The sequence below is a fragment of the Malaclemys terrapin genome, chromosome 4 (assembly GCF_027887155.1).
Source record: "Malaclemys terrapin pileata isolate rMalTer1 chromosome 4, rMalTer1.hap1, whole genome shotgun sequence".
NCBI classification, from domain to species: Eukaryota; Metazoa; Chordata; order Testudines; family Emydidae; genus Malaclemys; species Malaclemys terrapin.
The window spans coordinates 54,430,839-54,448,506 of NC_071508.1; the positions used below are offsets into that span (position 1 = coordinate 54,430,839).

Sequence of the window (17,668 nt, forward strand, 5' to 3'; positions counted from 1 at the left end):
TTTGGGGTTAAGGTCCCCTCTGCCATCTGTTGTAGGCCCTGATCCAGGTCCCATTGAAGTCAGTGGTCCTTAATGACCACTCGTTGGCACTTACTGGTGTCAGATGGGAAAAGATGTTGCATAAGAAATGATATTCTCACAGTGTTTCTGAAGTAGTTAAAATCAGAAAAATAGCCAGACCTCATGAGATTTCCAGACCAACTGCCAGGTCAAAGAGGTTGGAATACATTTAGACAAGGACCTACAAACTTCTGGATGCTAATCTGAGCAGAAGTGTCTCTCTCAGCCTTCAGATCTTTGCCCATCAAAAGTCAAAATTTAGCATACAGCACAAAGTCTCAGCCTCTGGGGACAGGGTCTGAAAATTTAAGCACACCTAGTTTGGCATTTGAGTTATAAAAGTGATAAAGATATAAAGTTTAAATTTTTAAGATTCTTTTTGCACTCATACAAATCAAACAGATTGTTTTTTGAAGACTAGTTTCCATTTCTTAATGGCTCACACCTCTTTTTCATTTGAAGGACATTAAGATTGCATCTCTAACTGACTTGATTTGACTAATAAAACAATGATCACAGAACTCTGATCTGGTATGAGTCCAGGCAGAACTAGTTTAGATCAGTCTGGTAGCCTCAGTTCATTTCAGTGGGCAGAACCAGTTACTGTCATTTGTCTAAAGAAAGAAAGAATAGACAAGCTTTTTATATTTTTCCACGTAGGATTCTGGAATATAGGTGAATGTTAGTAGTTTTTCCCTTCTATTGTAGCCCACAGAGCTAGCTTAGCCTTTTATTTTACTCAGCCATAGCAAAAGGAACTTACAGGCCTGTATTCTGTTAGACATTGGCTTAAGCAAGTTAGCATAAGTATAGTAGGCCTGTGACCTTAGCATATTTAAAATGGCCTGACAGTTGCCCTAGATTTTGGGGAACTGGGAATAGCTTGCTCAACAGAGGGAATTGGTATATAATGGTACCAGGCAACCGTAGGAACACTGAATCAACACTGGACCTTGGATATTTTAGGATAGAATTGTTGGCAGGTGTCTAACCATAAACTTGCTTGAGCAATAGGTGATGTATATGAGAATGAGTTAAACGGCATTAATATGTTAACCTATAAGAAAGTGCACCCCAGTATTAGTAGGGTGAGGAAGTTAGATTTAGACACGGAAGGCCGGGCATCAGAATGAATATTCATGATAGTGCTCAGGCTCTATAATAGGCCAAGCCACCATATAAAGGGGGTTAGCTTTCCATCATTGACCCTTCAGCTCTTCATTGTTATCTACCACCAAACTTTGGGCATTGGGGAATCTGGACTATCAGACTCATTTGGCATGAAAGAGGCAGGGCTGGTCCTTTGTCTCTCACCACCAGGTCCCGAAGGTAAGGAGTGAGTATATAAGTATACAAGCATATGCAGTGAACACTACCAAATATATCCTTAGTACTATATTACTCCTATCTGTTTAGTGGTTTGGAACTTTTGTCTTTACAAATTGTTCTAATAAAAAAAATTGCCAAGGCTTCACTGTGCCTTCAGTGTGATTGTCTTTGACCCACCCCCCCCACCCCCCCGAGGTTCCCTACAAGATACTGAACTTGTTAGTTTTAATTCTGTGGAGCCTGATTCTGGGCAAGAACCCTGTTACCCCCAGCTCATTAATTTTTATTAACCATTAAGCAGGATCAAGCAACTATCTAACGAGAGAGATCCCAATAATATTCATAATTTATAATCTCTCCAATATAAAGGTTTTCACCCCAGAAGAATCCCAAATAACTTTGCGAACTATATTCAGGTCACTTAAATTCAGCCACTGAATTGTAGCCACTTCTGCAGTGAAGTCAGCAGGTGTTAATCAGCAAATAGTAACATAACACAACACCAAATCCCACTGAAATTCTTGCAAAGAAGCGTCATGGAATGTTCGGGGACCTGAAGTTCTCAGAACCTTGGTTCTGCATCTCATCCAGAAGTGCCCCTAACAGCAAAATACGCCCCATTACAATGATAGGGCAATTGACTGAGTAATGATTCAGAAGGAAAAGTGTTGCCTGCTGAAGTACCAGAACTACTTATCAAGACATCCTGTATTTTTCTTTTTATTCTCCCCATCCAACATCTAAAGTACTATTCCATCTATGGAGAACTAGATACCTATCAAAATCAGCATTAGAGATACTGGTGTGGCAGCACAGTTAAACTCTCTTGTGATCATAGCTAGCGTATAGAGAATGAAATGCATTTTCCTAATGATATGGAGAAATACTTAGAAATTACAAAGACAGACTGACTCAACCCATCTAGTGTTTTTGTCTTGGTGTGTTGGGGTTCAATAGAGGCCCCCAGTCTTACACTCCCTGGCCCTGTGGAAGACTGGGTGATTCACAGAGATAACAATTGCCCCAGGAGGCTTTACTGTAAAAGTACCTTCTGCCATCTGACCTACAGAGATGCATTAATGTCACCCTCAGCAGGGGCCAGACAGCTGGGGCCTGATCCAAAGTCAGTGGAGGCTTTCAGTTGGGATCTTCTGTCAGCAGAAAAAGGAGCCTTCCTTTGTACCTGTTTAACAGGGATAACAGTGCTATTAGGGTGTGAAGTTGGGCAGCCATCTGATGAGAATAAGGGGAAAACAGTGTAACCATTCGGAGGGAGGGGGTAGAAGCAGGAATGGCGAGGTGGCAGAAAGCAAGTCCTAGAGGAATGGGACTAGGAATACAATGAGGAGAGAGGCACCACAAAAAGGGAAGAAAAATAGGTTTTGAAACGAACGTGTGCAAAGCCATCGTCTCTTGGGTATTTATAACAGTTTAGCACTGAAATATAGTTTATGAACAAAAAATATCCTCCTGGCTGGTTGAAACTATTGTAAATTGCATTGCTTTTACCCCCTTTACATAGAGTACTTAAAAACAATTATGACCTACCAGTAAATGCTTTTACATGAAATATTACATTTTTATGGCAAGCTCTGTACCTTCATCATTTGCCTGAAAGTTTCTGAAATACTTGAAAAGAAAGGCAGAACTGAAATATATTTGTCCATGAAAAGAATTCAGGCATGTGTCTCTCTTCCCAGATATTACTTATTCTTGATAATGGTACAGGAAGAACTTTCCCATACTAATGCAAACAAACATTCACACAGGAGTCAAATGGGAGCAAACAGCACAGCAGGGAAGCAGGCACCCTGGGGAAGCACAAGAAGACATCTGAAAGTTTTACAGCATGAATGTTTTCTAGCTTTAAATATGAAAAGTAATTCAGGAGATTCAGGGTTTATACATGCAAGTTTTTAACTGAGAATGAAGTTATGCTCAAAAATATAAGCTTTGAAATGGATTACTTCAAATTAGTTTTAGCACTAAAAGGAAAACAGATTGGGGCAACTCAGTGGGAGAAAAATAGGATTTTTCTGGGTAGAGATAGACTCTTTAGTGATGATCATTCAGTCTAATAAAGTAGGAGATTTGGTTTGGGGGAATTATGCTTAACAATTGTAATTATAGAACTGTGTCTGTGATGAATACTCTGTTGTGGATACAATAGCATTGCATTTTTAAAGTACTGTATAATTTCTGGGCACACTTTGATGATTTTTCTGGCAACTGGTCTGTCTATTTTATAAATCAGCAGGGGATTTGACAAGATGAGAAAAAAGGTTCCCTCCTTCCTCGATTTATACATGTTCAGTTATATTCATTGTTAGTGCTATTCTGAACAACTTATTCATTGATTTGTGGCATGTGCTCCTTAGATCACTTTTAATGTTTTTATGTGCCCTGCATGCACCTTTTACTTTAAAAAAAATTGAAGAATTGTAGCTTCAGACATGACTTACAGTTTAAAAAAAAAACGCCACATAAAATCCCTCTTTTTTCATATCATCATGCATTTAAAGTGACTATGTATCCTTTATTTCTCACCTCAGGCAAGTAAAGAAAATGCCAAAGACTTACATCATGGATTAACAAAAGACCTCACACCTCCAAAATGCAGATGAACAAAAATGTTCAGTTTCTCATAACTCTGTGTTTCACCTTAATCTCCATCAGCTAAGATACTCATTCTTACCATTAGATCAACTCCCTGCTCACAAGAAGGGTAGATGCTGAAACAGGACACCACCACTTGAACAAACAGGCTTGGGTTACTCAAATTAAATGCATCTTCATTGACCTTGAGACCATGATTTAGGCTGTTCCCCCTGAAAATAAGATCCTATCCCAACTCCAAGCATCCAGCTCCCCCCAGACTTCTCTCTGTCCTGCACGCTCTCAGATTCTCTCCCCAGGCCAATTCCCTCTCCCCCTGCCATCCCTGTTTCTCTCCCCTCAGAATCTTTTCCCTCTCATCCTCCATGCCTCCCCTCCTCTCTGGTTTTCCTCAGATCCCTTCACTCTGTGCCTGATTTCTACATTTACCTCCCTCTGGTTGCTCTCCCACACTTGCCATCTCTAGCTCTCCATGATCCCATCCCAAGACCTTTCCTTCCTGACTTAGGCCCTCCAAAGGCCTTCCTTTCCAGTCTTCCTTCTCTTAGTGCTAGAGGAGATGGGGGAGACAAACCATAATAGACCTCCCTCTCCCAGGATGGTGCATAAGCCAAGGTCTGGGATACCTCCTGTCACAGTTCAAGGCAACTGCACTTATATTCCCCCTCCATGGTCCCTCAAGATCCTGGCTCCTCAGCCATCACCTCTCTTGAGTAGAGGTCTGCATCTCTCCACTTCCTGGCTGGGTTTTTTCCAGGCTGCACAGTTACCTGCCTATGCTGTGATGTCCCCAGTAAGTCAGGCTGCTTAAACAGGCCAGTGTCTGTGCTTTGCTTTCTCTCTGAACATTATATCCAGTGTAATTGCTCACAGCTAAAATTACATCATTTCTAAAAAAAAAACAAAAAAAAAAACCACATTAAAAACCAATAAAAGAACCTAAAGGGATGCTAATAAGCTTACCAGAGATTACCCCACACTCCAACAAGGGCTCTGGAAAGAGTCAGTCCTTCAGACCCCACAAAAGAGTTTTTCTGTGATCAGAAGTTATAACAGCCTTAGCTCAGAACCACAACCACCACCAGTAACAGATAATAACCAGATAATGGTCCTCTCCTCAGGGCGTAGCTTCAAAAGCTGGGTTTTTGCACAGCCCAAGGTGGGTAATTTGCATTCGCCTCTCCCTAGGCAAACCACTTGACAGTGTTTGTCCCAAAAGTCCATTCTTGTCTGACACATTGTTCAGCACAGTCCTTTGCAGTTCATGACACTTCCCAGGGTTCATATCCTATCTTCCCACCAGAAAGATTACATACAATCCTGATCCATAATAATACACAGTCCTTTGCATTTAATACAACAGACTCCAAAGATACGGAAGAAGGTTTTCACAGATATTCCAGGAAACTGCCATATCTGCCAGATCTCTCTCCACCCCTCTGCAGTGCAGTGGGCAGGAAGAAACAACACCTAGCACCCCTGCTCGGCCTGGCATCCTCCTCTGTGCATGCTGCTGAGTGGAAGCAACTCTGCTCCTCTGAGCAAATGATGGGCAGCTCACTGCGCTCTCTTCTCCTCTCTAGCCCCTGCAGAAGGGTTGAAAGTGGAGGGGAGAGGGAGGGTGAAATCCATCTTTGTTCCCATCTTACAGAAAGTTGCTACTGTGGTTTGTTGTTCCATTAGAATCAGGCTTATAACTAATCTTCTTCTTCAAGCTGGAAAAAACAAATCAAAATAAAGGGGTGACTTACAGTCAAAAGCAGTTCAGATTCCCCAGACTACATCACGTGTCTTGGCAGTGAAAGGTAGAACCCTGTAGGCAAGAATTTAGGGAGTCAGTCAAGGGTAAATCATTACAGTCATAGGATGGCTCTGATGAGAACCCAATGCATCTGCAAGGGTCACCTCTACTGGATGGTATCAGCTGTTGCTCTTCTGAATTATACTCAATATCTAAGCAAAGTTAAAGGAGCTTTAAATATATATTAAAGCGAGTTTTCAGGGACATGTTATTTATTGGGTGTAGGACAAATGAAAGTTGAATATATATGGATACACACATATTTAGCACATAATGGCCGAAACTTGTGGTGGTGATGTTGTGTTTTGTGAGTGAGAGAGTGTAGAAAAGTAAATACTGTGTAACTATACATCCCACAGAGATGCACAAGGATGTGGTGGGAATAGCCTGTCTCAGCACATCACGTATAGTACATGAGGTCTATGGTTTTAGCAGGTTCCCTGGAATTGAAGTATTCCACAGGCACTACACTTCTCATCTTCATTTGCCATTCGATATCCCCTACATATTTTATTCCTTCACATAAGCTACCTGCCTGAAGTACCACCTTTAAAGTCAGTCAGAAGATAATTCAGACATGTATCCACCCTCCCCTCCCACCTGACCTATTTTTTTTCCAGTGTTGTTAACATCCTTCAGCCTAGAACCTCAGTGCCGCAAGACCATTGCTGAACTTGGGCTCAGCTATAAACAGCAAAGCATTCTACAGCAACACAGCACCCCCCACTCCCGATGTGCTAAGCTCCCCTCCTCTTTTACCTTCTTTGCAATCCAAATCTGATGAATACAAAATCATAGACACAAAGTATTTTGAGAAACAGCTTAATGGAGGGTACCAAGGGATGTGAATCAGACTTTATAACAAAAAGACAAGTACTAATTTAAGGTAGAGTCCAATTCCCAGAATGACATTATCTGTGTAGTGTTAATTCTTTATTATTCAAAAGATTGCTAACGGTTCGTATCTGCACAAATGCGTTTATGCTTCATTCATTCCAAGTCAATAATAATGGATTCTTACTATTGATTATACATGAGCCTTTTTGTCCCATCATAATGAAATTTTAATGTTGATGGTCCCCAAACTATTATTTCAACCTAATAACAGTGAGACTTGACAATTACCTCGCTCTGTGAATTGCAGATAGAACTAATAAGGTCATCCTTAATAACTTTGTTTACCCGACATTTGATAATTTTATAGTTATTATGTATTATTTTAAAGTCAGAAGAGTCTTTTGCAAAGAAATGTTGTTTCCCTGTGGAATAAAATACACTTCTGCCAAAAGGAAGCCTTTCTTCTTGTCTGCTCTCTGACCCTCAGTGTGGTGCTTGTTTCTATTAAGGGACCCCCTCAGCCTACAGAGGAGAGGAATAAGCCTCTGTAATTACAGCTCAAAACAATCTCACACACACACACACAGGGGGAGAGAACTTTAAATCTTCAAAAACAATTTAGAAAGAGAAACTTAAATTTAAGAATCAACAAAGGCAGGACAGGTAGAGAAGTGATATTAACTTTGTTCAATGAGCTAAACAAGTATTTTGTATTCCCACTATAAATTTACGACCATTGTGGGGCTGTTGTATAAAGTTTTATTTCTCATTTGCAAGGTGCCATCACCAGCTCCCTTGTCTGTCCCAAGAGACCACCACTGTGGCACTCGCAACTCCTGCTGCCTGTAAACGAATATGCAGCAAGTGGATAGCAAAGGTTCTAAACAAAGAGAAGCAGTACTTCAGATTCTAAGAGCACCTGGCACCTCTCTTTAGGCTGTTAGCAGGTACTCCTATTCTCCCAGATGTTTCAGATGCATTGGTTCAGGTAGATTATCACACCGCCACCAGGTTTTTATTCCACTGTCTGAGGAACACCCAGGAGTCAATGGGAGCTCTCCGCGCCCCCCCCCCCCAAATCAGGACTGCAGGATGGGACCCTGTATTTTTAACCCTTTAATTAAGACCTTCAGAATATTCTTAGTTATAAATCATAAAAAACAGCATGTCAACTCATCACTGCTGGCTGCATCAAAATAAAATACAGGCTTTAAAACCTCTTCAGTATACTTTTACCACCAGCTTCAGTTGTTTTGTTAACGCAGTCATGCCTTCAGCAAGCACTGCAGGGTCAGCATAGCCGGGATCTGAAAGGACAGTCCCTAAAGTTAGTCGAGGAGGAGAACTGACTGGCTTAGAAATCTAGATCTCACTCAGAAGGCGAGTGACCATAATATGAGGTCTTGAGGATGTATGTGATGAGGGAAGAGGATAGTTAAAGTGAGATGACCTGAGGGACTGGAGGGCAAGACTCCTCAGGCCTTCACCATTGACTCCTAAGGGGCCAAATATTTTCTATAGAAAAAAGCAGCAGGAGTTAAAGAAATAGCCCCTGTACCCAGCAGTGGGGCCCAGCTCAGTAAAGTACTTAAGTTAAAACCTATCTTTAAGCACACGTAGTTAAACCAACGCGACCACTCATGTGCTTAAACGTGTACCCAGCTAGAAGTATCCTGCTGAGCTGAGACCTTAAAATCTTCCCAAAACTGGCGTTACAGTCCCCAGTCTCTGTCAATCTGAGTGAATTTTTACTAACACAATAACATTGGTGTTCAGGGCCCTGTACAGGCAAATAAGATAAGGACTCTCCTTAAACAGCTTTCAATCTGACCCACAGAGCTCTTTCAATAAAAGATGACCATCATCTTTGGTTGGGAGATGAAGGAGTTATGTCCTGCAAGCATTTCTTTCTTGTTGCCATGGGAGTCAAGTTGATTCTGTTTAATGATCAGGCACCAGCACAGGAACAGAAAGCACAGGGGTGCAGGATTATTGATGGAGAGATGGCCAAAGTGAGGTGGGGAGAGGGGGGGCACGCTAAAGGAAAAGAAGAGGGAGGTTGCTTGACAGACAAAGCGAGGGAGACGGCTCCAAATGGACAGGATGGCATGAGAAAAGGTAGAGTCAAAAGGAGCATCAAGAACAGAGGAGCGAGCACAGAATAGGGCCTGAAAAGAGGAGTACGAGGAGATGAGAGCAGCCGAGGGCAGAGCCTTGAAGATGAGGACAACTTGCTTCTGGACACTGCCACACACTCTTGTTCCAAAAGATGGAACTTTCAAAATGTAATAGGAGGTGAGCAGCAGTCTCTGTGCTTGGGGCCCAGCAGGGAGGTTCATTAATAAGGTAGGGAAGGATTATGTTGCTACCTAAAATGCCCTCAGAGAGCCTTTAATCTACACCTTCTCTAACTCAGTGGATCTAGGACACATTGGGAGAATCCATAGATTCACTTGCAGGACTGGGTCCTCGAAACAGTATTCCAGGAACAACTTCCAGGTTAGGGATGGAAAGAAAAGCACAAATAGACAAGATGGAGCTTGGGTCCAGTCAGTTAGAGAGACAGACTGCAAATCTGAATTGTTTTCGTTTGCTCTACCTCAAAGAAAACAGCCCAAAACTCTTTCACTTTAAGGCTTGCTAGAACTAATATTTTTTGTTTATGGGGTTGCTCATAGTGCCAGCATTCCCAGGACTGCCAACAAGAATTTAAGAGTGTTGTCATAGGACAGCCCGCTGCTCACTGCCTCCCAGACTTGTCTTAACAGAGAAAGAGTACAGGGAGTGGGGAGGAGAATGAGGTTAGTAGCCAAAAGACACATAGGGTGATGCATTTCTAACTGGCAATAGAACAGCCTGCAGAAGCTAACAGATGCATTTCCAAAAAGTGTCTAAAACTTTAGGTGCTGTTTGAGTGGTATTGAAAAATGCGGTCATCTGGTAATTAAATCTTAATTGCACTAGTTTAGTCTAACAAATATTTTAAAAATAACTTTTGTTTCAAAACTAACAGTCTAATAAGATAGTCTGTGCATCAGAGTGTGCCAAAATCTCAAACATTCAGATTTAGTTTACATTGTGTTCATTTTGAATGCTAGAAGTGACCCAAAAAAGAAAAGAATTTTTTACCATCTTTAAGTACCAGGTATTTAATGTGTATTTGTTTATGTATATGCCACATAACCCACCTGTCTACTTTTAAATGCCACATATTCCACATGCATATTCTTAAGTATTGGTTCCCGTGACAGGGATCCATGTAACAACAATTATCTGTTTTTAAAAACAAACTCAATAGCTTTCCAAAACATCCTTTGCTCAAGTGCATTCACCAAACTATACATGTATCAATCTGGGAGCCTGAGAACCAAACAACAACAAACACTCCCTCCCTCAGATTGTCACCTCTAACAACATAAACACTACCCCACTACAACAGTAAGAGGGGTGCCGGCCCAGAACCTGCCCCTGGTCTGGATATGCAGGAGCCTCAGGGGGCTGACTCAAAGGTAAGTTGGGAACATGTAATCAAATAAAGGTTGCAGGCCTGACTGTTACAGCCCCTTATGAGCCTTCACCCATATGTGTACACACAAACCATATCTTTACTCAGCCCAGAGCCCTTGTGTAACTACATAGGTGACATGGGGGAGGGCATGCTTGGCCCCTGTCCCCAGCAGCCAGGCCTAGGCAGCCTGTTGCCGCCTCCCCAGGAGGACACTCTCTCAGGCAGAGAGCTCAGCGGCCCCGGGCTGGGAGCAGTGTCGGGGGGGGGGGGGGTCCACTGGGCAGTCATGTGTCCTCCCCTTTTGATTGTGTCCCCCGAGTATGGGGAGACATGAGTCGCCTTTACCTAGTTATTAAGTGTAGCACACATGGTACTCACAGTTGAGTTGTCCTCTCAGGGTGGCGCAGTAGAAAGGTCACCCCTTGGAATGGAAAAGGCCCTCAAGTTGCTCAAACCCTGGCTTTCCCTTGGCTTCCAGGGCAAGGGAGGCCTAACAGGTGAGGATGGCAGCTGGTCTGACAGTGGAGTCGGAGGGCTCCTTCTCTCCTCTCCCCTTTGTCCAGTCCAGGGCAGTCTGCCTGTTGTCTCTCCCTGTTAACTCTGGCTAGATGCTAGAGGAGAGAGTAAGAAGCTGAATCCTTTTTACCCACAATGCTTTCTCCAACACTGCTGTTGTGAGGCCAGCATCTGAGAGGGGAACCCACTGCTTTTAGTTGGCCAGGCTTCTCTTGCTGAAAAGCAAAATGGAACTCTCTTCCATTTGTTCCAGAGAGCCACAGAGGGGCTGCATGCCTACATCTGCTTCTACTGCTGGGAGACAATTCCCTTACTTCCCTCCCAACAATGTGCTTGTTTGGGCAGTGCCAGCCATGGGTGGGGCATTCTAGGTGTAGGGCTGGTTATCCTGGCAGGTCAATCAAGCTTCTGGCCCAATAACTCCTCCTCCCCCATGGCTGCCTGGGTCTCAGGTACAGGCCAGACAAGCAATTACAGTTCAAACAGTGAACAATACCATCTGGAGGAAACACACACACACATCTAGTACACTGTTAATAAAACCACAGTACACCACACCAAATCTACTCCACCTCTAATGAAAACTAAGTGTCTTAGAAACACTTCTGATCAATAGTTCTACTTTAATGAAGTACATGCTAGTAAAAAAGCAGACTCCTTTGTAATGAACACATGCTTGATGTGGTGCCTTGAGGGTAAATACAACCATGTCAACAAAAACACTCATTCCCTCTTTTAAAAAGATAAAATGAAACAATGGAAATATGCATACCTAAAACTCAGGAGGACAAGTTTCCTCCACAGAAAATACACTAGGGACATTCTACTGCTGCCCTTAATAGAGCACCTCTAATTACAGATCTCCACACACCCCATCAAGCTAATGAGGAATGTTTTGCTTCTCCTACAGTCTGCCTAAACTTTCTGCAACTTAGATTATTATTATTACTTTTTCTTCTGCTAAGTGCACAGAGTTTGCTAAAATATAAAGGTATCTTCAAACCGGAACTCAGATCTAACCCTTCTGCCCCTGGGTTGTGGGTAAGTTTGGAGTCAGAGCTCAGTGACACAGCTTTGACCTTTTTCTCTAATGATCCAGAGAGAGTGGATCTGGTCACCCTCAGTCTTGGGGGAAGTTTGATTTGCATCTTAACATCATGACTCCCAACCTTTCCTAATAATCAATGCTTGTTCCACCAACTGTTTTGTTGGAAGCATGTAAGTTAAAGTTTCCATACTTCTGTATTATCGCTAACATGTTTCCCCTACATAATGACAGGTTTCAGAGTAGCAGCCGTGTTAGTCTGTATCCGCAAAAAGAACAGGAGTACTTGTGGCACCTTAGAGACTAACAAATTTATTAGAGCATAAGCTTTCGTGGACTGCATCCGAAGAAGTGGGCTGTAGTCCACAAAAGCTTATGCTCTAATAAATTTGTTAGTCTCTAAGGTGCCACAAGTACTCCTGTTCTTCTTCATGTTTCCCCTAGCTTACCAAGCTGCATTATGGAGTCATTCTCACTCTCTCTCTGACCCATTTAATACAGAGTGGAATGGCTCCAACAAGAGAGACTGATAAAGGCCCACATCAGAATAGCCTATAGTTTGGTGGCTAGGGAACTCTCCTGAGCAGTGGAAACCACAGAGTGGGAAATTGAACCAGGGTCTTAGTACTCAAATCACTGGGCTAACAGTTATAAGGGAGTTAGATCAGTGATATAGGTGTTCCCCTAGTTTGAGGACCACAGTGGGGTATAAATGGAAGACAGGCACCTGCATGAGGCAGCAGTGTGTAGGACTAGAAGCAGAAAGTTAGCTTCCATGGGATCTTTTATAGTAAAAACTGAGGTATTGAGAGGTTAGGCACTTCCAGAGTTAGGCTGCAACTGCGTGGGAGTTTTGTGGATTGCAGTACCACCTAAATCTGGGGTTTAGGGACCTAAATCCCTTTATTTACCCTCCATACCAGCTACAATGCCTAGAACTCATGTTTCTGATGTTTGTCTGGTTCTCTGTATTGTCAAGTCGGGGGGCAGATTAAATCAGGTGTGTACTTTAGTGCAACAATGAGGTCAAGATATTAAATATATTATATATAAACCTAGTGTGGACAGAGATTCATTGTAAAAGCTGCCACTGACTTCCAGGTGCTAAATGAATTCTCCATTTTTCAGTTCCTGCCAATTTAAGAGGAAGTATTTTTGAACTCAGGCTGCAACTACATGTTATTCTTTTTAGCAAACAATCTCTTTTTAACTCACGCTAGGTGTAGATAGTTGCCCAGTTACACTCTTCCACCCACTTTGTTCCTAGGGAAGTATAACCCCAACTACTAAAGTGTAGCATTTATTTCTAACACTAAGTGGAAGCTGAATCTGTATGACACAAACTCTCAATGTTGATTTATTGGAGTTTAGACTCTCCAAAGCCTCCTGACATGCTAAACCTTATTCATATTGTGAGTGGGGACTGTACTATTTGCCTTCTCTACTTACCAATGCCTGAAGGGGAGCAACTCCATTTTCAAAGGCAAGAATAAAAAACATGTAATATTGACTTACAAAAAGCCCACACAGGGCCTTAGCTTTCCCACAGACTCCAATGGTTTCCATTTTAGATCTAGAGATTATTCCCTTTATCTGAAACCAAGTGGCTTGAGATTTAACAATCCTACCTTGCACTAGTGATCTTGTAGGTCTTATCCATCTCTGTGATTCTGCAAAGTGCAGCTTGCTTGTTTTTTTGTTTTGTTTTTAATGACATTTGTTGTTCTCCTACAAATAAGCCACAGCTGCTTTCAGATGCAGAATGTATTCTTCCCCCGTTGCTGAATAAATCACGAGATCATCCAGTTACCCTAACAAATTGGTTCAGTGAAACCAGACTCCAAAATAGAAGAGGGGTGTTAAAAACCCTTTACTAATTATTGAAATACTTACTACACCTCCTGGACGATAAGGAATGCACAAGACAGCTGTGGCCCTCCCAACCAGAACTGCCTGATTGCAGCCACTTATCATACCTAATCTAGTAAATTACTTTGCCCTTTCCAGAACACAGAGGCTCATGCCTCAGCAAGAACAAAGTATATTTGCACACGATAGCATTTGGTGTTCCAGAGACAAGCCCTAAAATCCCCATATTTCTTGTGCATCAAGATTTGGGCACAACACTGTAGCAGAAACCTGAGAAATCTAATGTGCTAGATTTAGATTTATAAAGGCATTCCGGTTGCACTAACCTGCAGGTACATTTACTTCAGTTAAAAGGAAAGTGTAATCATAATTTTATCATAGTTGTTTTTCAGATCTATCTTTCCAAAACTAAGAGATCAGATCAGCAGTATGTTGGTTCCTGAGGCCAGAGGTGTTTTGTTTTCCTCCACATTCTCCTTTCAGTGGCAGGGAACATGGGACAGAAGATGACCTGGCAGTGGACCATCAGCAATACACCATAGAAAACTAACATTAACGGGGCTACATTACCAGAGGGGGGAAAGTGCAGGATTGGTCAGAATAGCTGGTAGCTCCCCTGGCAGAAAATTCTTGGGAGGAGCAGCACAGAAGGTGCACACTTCAGAGAGGAAGAGCAAAGGTGGCTTTATGTCACCTTTGTGCTGTCTCAATTCTGGGCTGCTATGGGCCCAGGATCAAAATGGCCCAGGGCAAAACTAGAGCAGGAGTCTCCCCAGAGCTGCCTGTGAACTGGGTAGCAGCCCAGAATCCACCACAGAGCTCAGTATTGTGCTTACTCTTCCTACCACCACCACCATGGCTCCTGTTGTGGGGATGGAAGGGGTGGGCTATATCATCCCTACGCAGCAGCTACCCTGAAGGAATTCTCCTCCATGCAATTGCAGCTGTTTCAGAGCCCCTACAGAGGGCCATTATGTATTTCTAGGGAGGAAGAGACAAATGAGGGAGGAAGAGAGTACCAAAGAGCCATGCCCAGAAGAGAAAAAAAAATTATATTCAATTTAGAAATGGCATTTAGAAGAATGAAAAATGATGGGACGATAAATGAAGGGAGCAGAGAGGAATCCAAAAAAAAAAAAAAAAGGGAGGGAGGGAGGGAGGGGGTGCAGGGGGGGAAAGGCTCAGGCCCAGTTCAGGCAAAAGCATTAAATACGAGCCAGAATTGTAAAGTCACAGTGCAGCAGCTACCAAGCTGGAAAGGTAGGGTGGTTTTGTGGGTAGGGCACTGGACTGGAACTCAGGAGATCTGAATCAGTTCTTGGCTCTGCCACAGACTTCCTATATGATCCTGGGCAAATCACATAATCCTTCTGTGCCTCAGTTCTCAATCTGTAAAATTAAGATATCAATACTTTCTTTCTTCCACCCAATGTCTGTCTAGTCTATTCAGATTTGAAGCACTTTGGGGTGGAGACCCTCTCTTACGTGTGTTTGTACAGCAATTAAACACAACGTGGCCCTGATTTCAGTTGGGACCTGTAGGCACTAGTGTACCACAAATTAATGATAATGATGATAAATGGATGGGCAGAAAATGAAGTGAAGAAAAGAGAAGGGAAACATAGTAAGGCAAAGCAAAAGTCAAGCATGCTGTCTGGTTTTAGACTGATTGAAGTGGCTGAAGAGAGGATTTTGGAAGGTCGGCATAGGTGGGACTGCAGGAATGAAGGCATGCAATTACAAGGGCATGGGCCTCATTATATTTCCCTTCTGTATTCTTCTTTTCATTTTCTACCTATCCATTTATCATTATTATTAATAATTCGGTGTTACGGAAATATTGCTAATTTAACCTAAGAAATATGCATTGCTAAATGCAAGCAACAAACCTGTGTCTCATCCAACAGAAAACAGTTGTATTTGATGATCCCTTTCAGTGAACTTCTTCTAACTAGACTTTTGTTTCACTGTAACCTGCGTAGGTGAAGGAAGGGATGCAGTTGATAGAGATGTATTTTATTTATATCTAGACCTACCCTTAACAAGGCCTGACAGCACCTCATTCATCCATTCCCTCCTCTGCATTCTCTCTCTAGGACTTTGCTTCCTCTCACAGGTACATCACCAATCCAGGAGGAGGGGTCTGACATTCCCCATGTGTTATCTGGACCGGTGATCTGCTAGGTCACTCCAATCCTTGACTCTGGGAGCCAGCCTTACCCTGCTCTGCTGTGAGAACCCCCACTTCTGAGCTGTTCGCACACAGCCTCTAGCATGTAAGCGGCTCCTTGGATTTTGCAACCGAATGACACTAGCCAATATCTCTGGTCCCAGACACAACCCTAGGAACCTCTGTCTTGCAATGTCCAGTTATGCCTGCAGGACATTGCAAGCTTATATGAGTTCATCAGTTTAACAAAGAAATTGATATGTACAGTTATCCTTGTTATGTACCTTGTTATCCCAAAGGGAGTCTCTGACTCACTTCTGCCTGCTGCAGGTAGAATAAACAAACAAATTTATTAACTACAAAGATAGATTTTAAGTGATTATAAGTCAAAGCACAACAAGTCAGATTTGATCAAATGAAATAAAAGCAAAACACATTCTAAGATGATCTTAACACTTTCAGTGCCCTTACAAACTTAGATGCTTCTCACCACAGGCTGGGTGGTTGCCCTTCAGCCAGGCTCTCCCCTTCAATCAGTGCTACAGTCGCTTAGTGGTGATGTCTGTTGATGGAGGTGGAAGAGAGAGGAAGACCATGGCAAACGTCTCTCCCTTTTATCATGTTCTTTCTTCCCTATTGGCTTTGCCCCCTCCAGAGTCAGGTGAGCATCGTAGTCCCAAACTGACCAAAGGAAGGGGGGTGACTCACTCGAAAATCCAACAGATCCTTTGTTGCTGCCTAGGCCAGTGTCCTTTGTTCCTGTGAGGCTGGGCTGGGTTTGTCCCATACATGCCCTGATGAGGTGTGAACTGCCCCTCTGCTTCTGGAGAGTTTTGCCTGGGCCTGTTTTAAGCCATGAGGACACATTTTCATCCTCAGAAATATATACATGAAATGACAACCTATAACATTACTGTAACAACAATTACTATAACATCAGTATAACAACAACGCTCAGTGTATCATGAGCCTTCCGAAGACACCCGACATGACAAACTTTTCATTGGATACCACACAATCATTTTATAAGGATGAACACGGGGGTGTAGGGTGTTCCCCCGAGGTACAGAGCATCACAAGGGGTTCTTTTATTTGAATGTATTTGAGTTTTCAAAAGTATTTTCTTTAAACCTGCCTCCACTCAGCACAGTATTAATGCAGCCCTGGTTGCCATAAAGCCTTGCAAGCTGTTAAGGAGCTCTGCTGCTGCTTCTTCCTCCTCCTCCTCCTCCTCCTCCTCCGCTAAGGGTGGTTCGAGGCAGTACAGGTATCAAGCTTCTTGTATTACCCCCAAACTGGCTGGCAGCATTATTTGCCAGCACAAATTATCTCTGAGTAGTTCTGAACATCTACAATTTTTAGAACCCACCTTTTTTTCCCCATCAGCCTTATTCCCATTAGGAATAGCCCAGATTCTTTAATTGACAAGAGACTGCCCACAGTTTGACATTTTCATGTTAAACTAACAGTCACATTACTTTTTCATTTTTAAAAGGTACTATTCTCGATCAGCGCCAACATGCATATTATTGAGTGCCTTTCAAAGCTGGCATTTAAATATTGCTAATGGAATTTCTTTGTAATCATTCCCACTGAGTTTAACTCTGTACCACACAGCAAAGCCATCCTAGCATCTGCCATCGACTCAAATAATAACAGAAGATTCATAACTGGCTCTCACTTTCAGTTTTTGTAAACATGATGAAACAAGAAAGTGACTTTAAGAAAGAAGGCTCAACAGTAGTACAGTGGAAAGTCTCACCTGGAGGGTAGTCGTGCTTTGGGAAACCTCAGAAGAATTTTCTGAACATGGCAATTAAAATAACAATTATGCAAGGAATTCAAACCCATTTGGATTTCTTTTCTGTTAGACTCTTTCCTTTGTCGACACAGATAACTCTATTACTAACCCTGCTG

General features: G+C 42.5%; 1 long non-coding RNA gene across 1 annotated transcript in view; it reads right to left on the minus strand.

Moving 5' to 3' along the window:
- Nucleotides 1–10,696, minus strand: part of LOC128836778 (uncharacterized) — a 32,475-nt gene extending 21,779 nt beyond the window's left edge. Inside the window, exons 1-3 of the long non-coding RNA XR_008444837.1 lie at nucleotides 10,530–10,696; nucleotides 5,757–5,818; nucleotides 2,438–2,572 (exon numbers count right to left, since the gene is read on the minus strand). This is a non-coding gene — a long non-coding RNA (uncharacterized LOC128836778). The remainder of the gene's footprint in view (nucleotides 1–2,437; nucleotides 2,573–5,756; nucleotides 5,819–10,529) is intronic.
- Nucleotides 10,697–17,668: the final 6,972 nt, after the last annotated feature.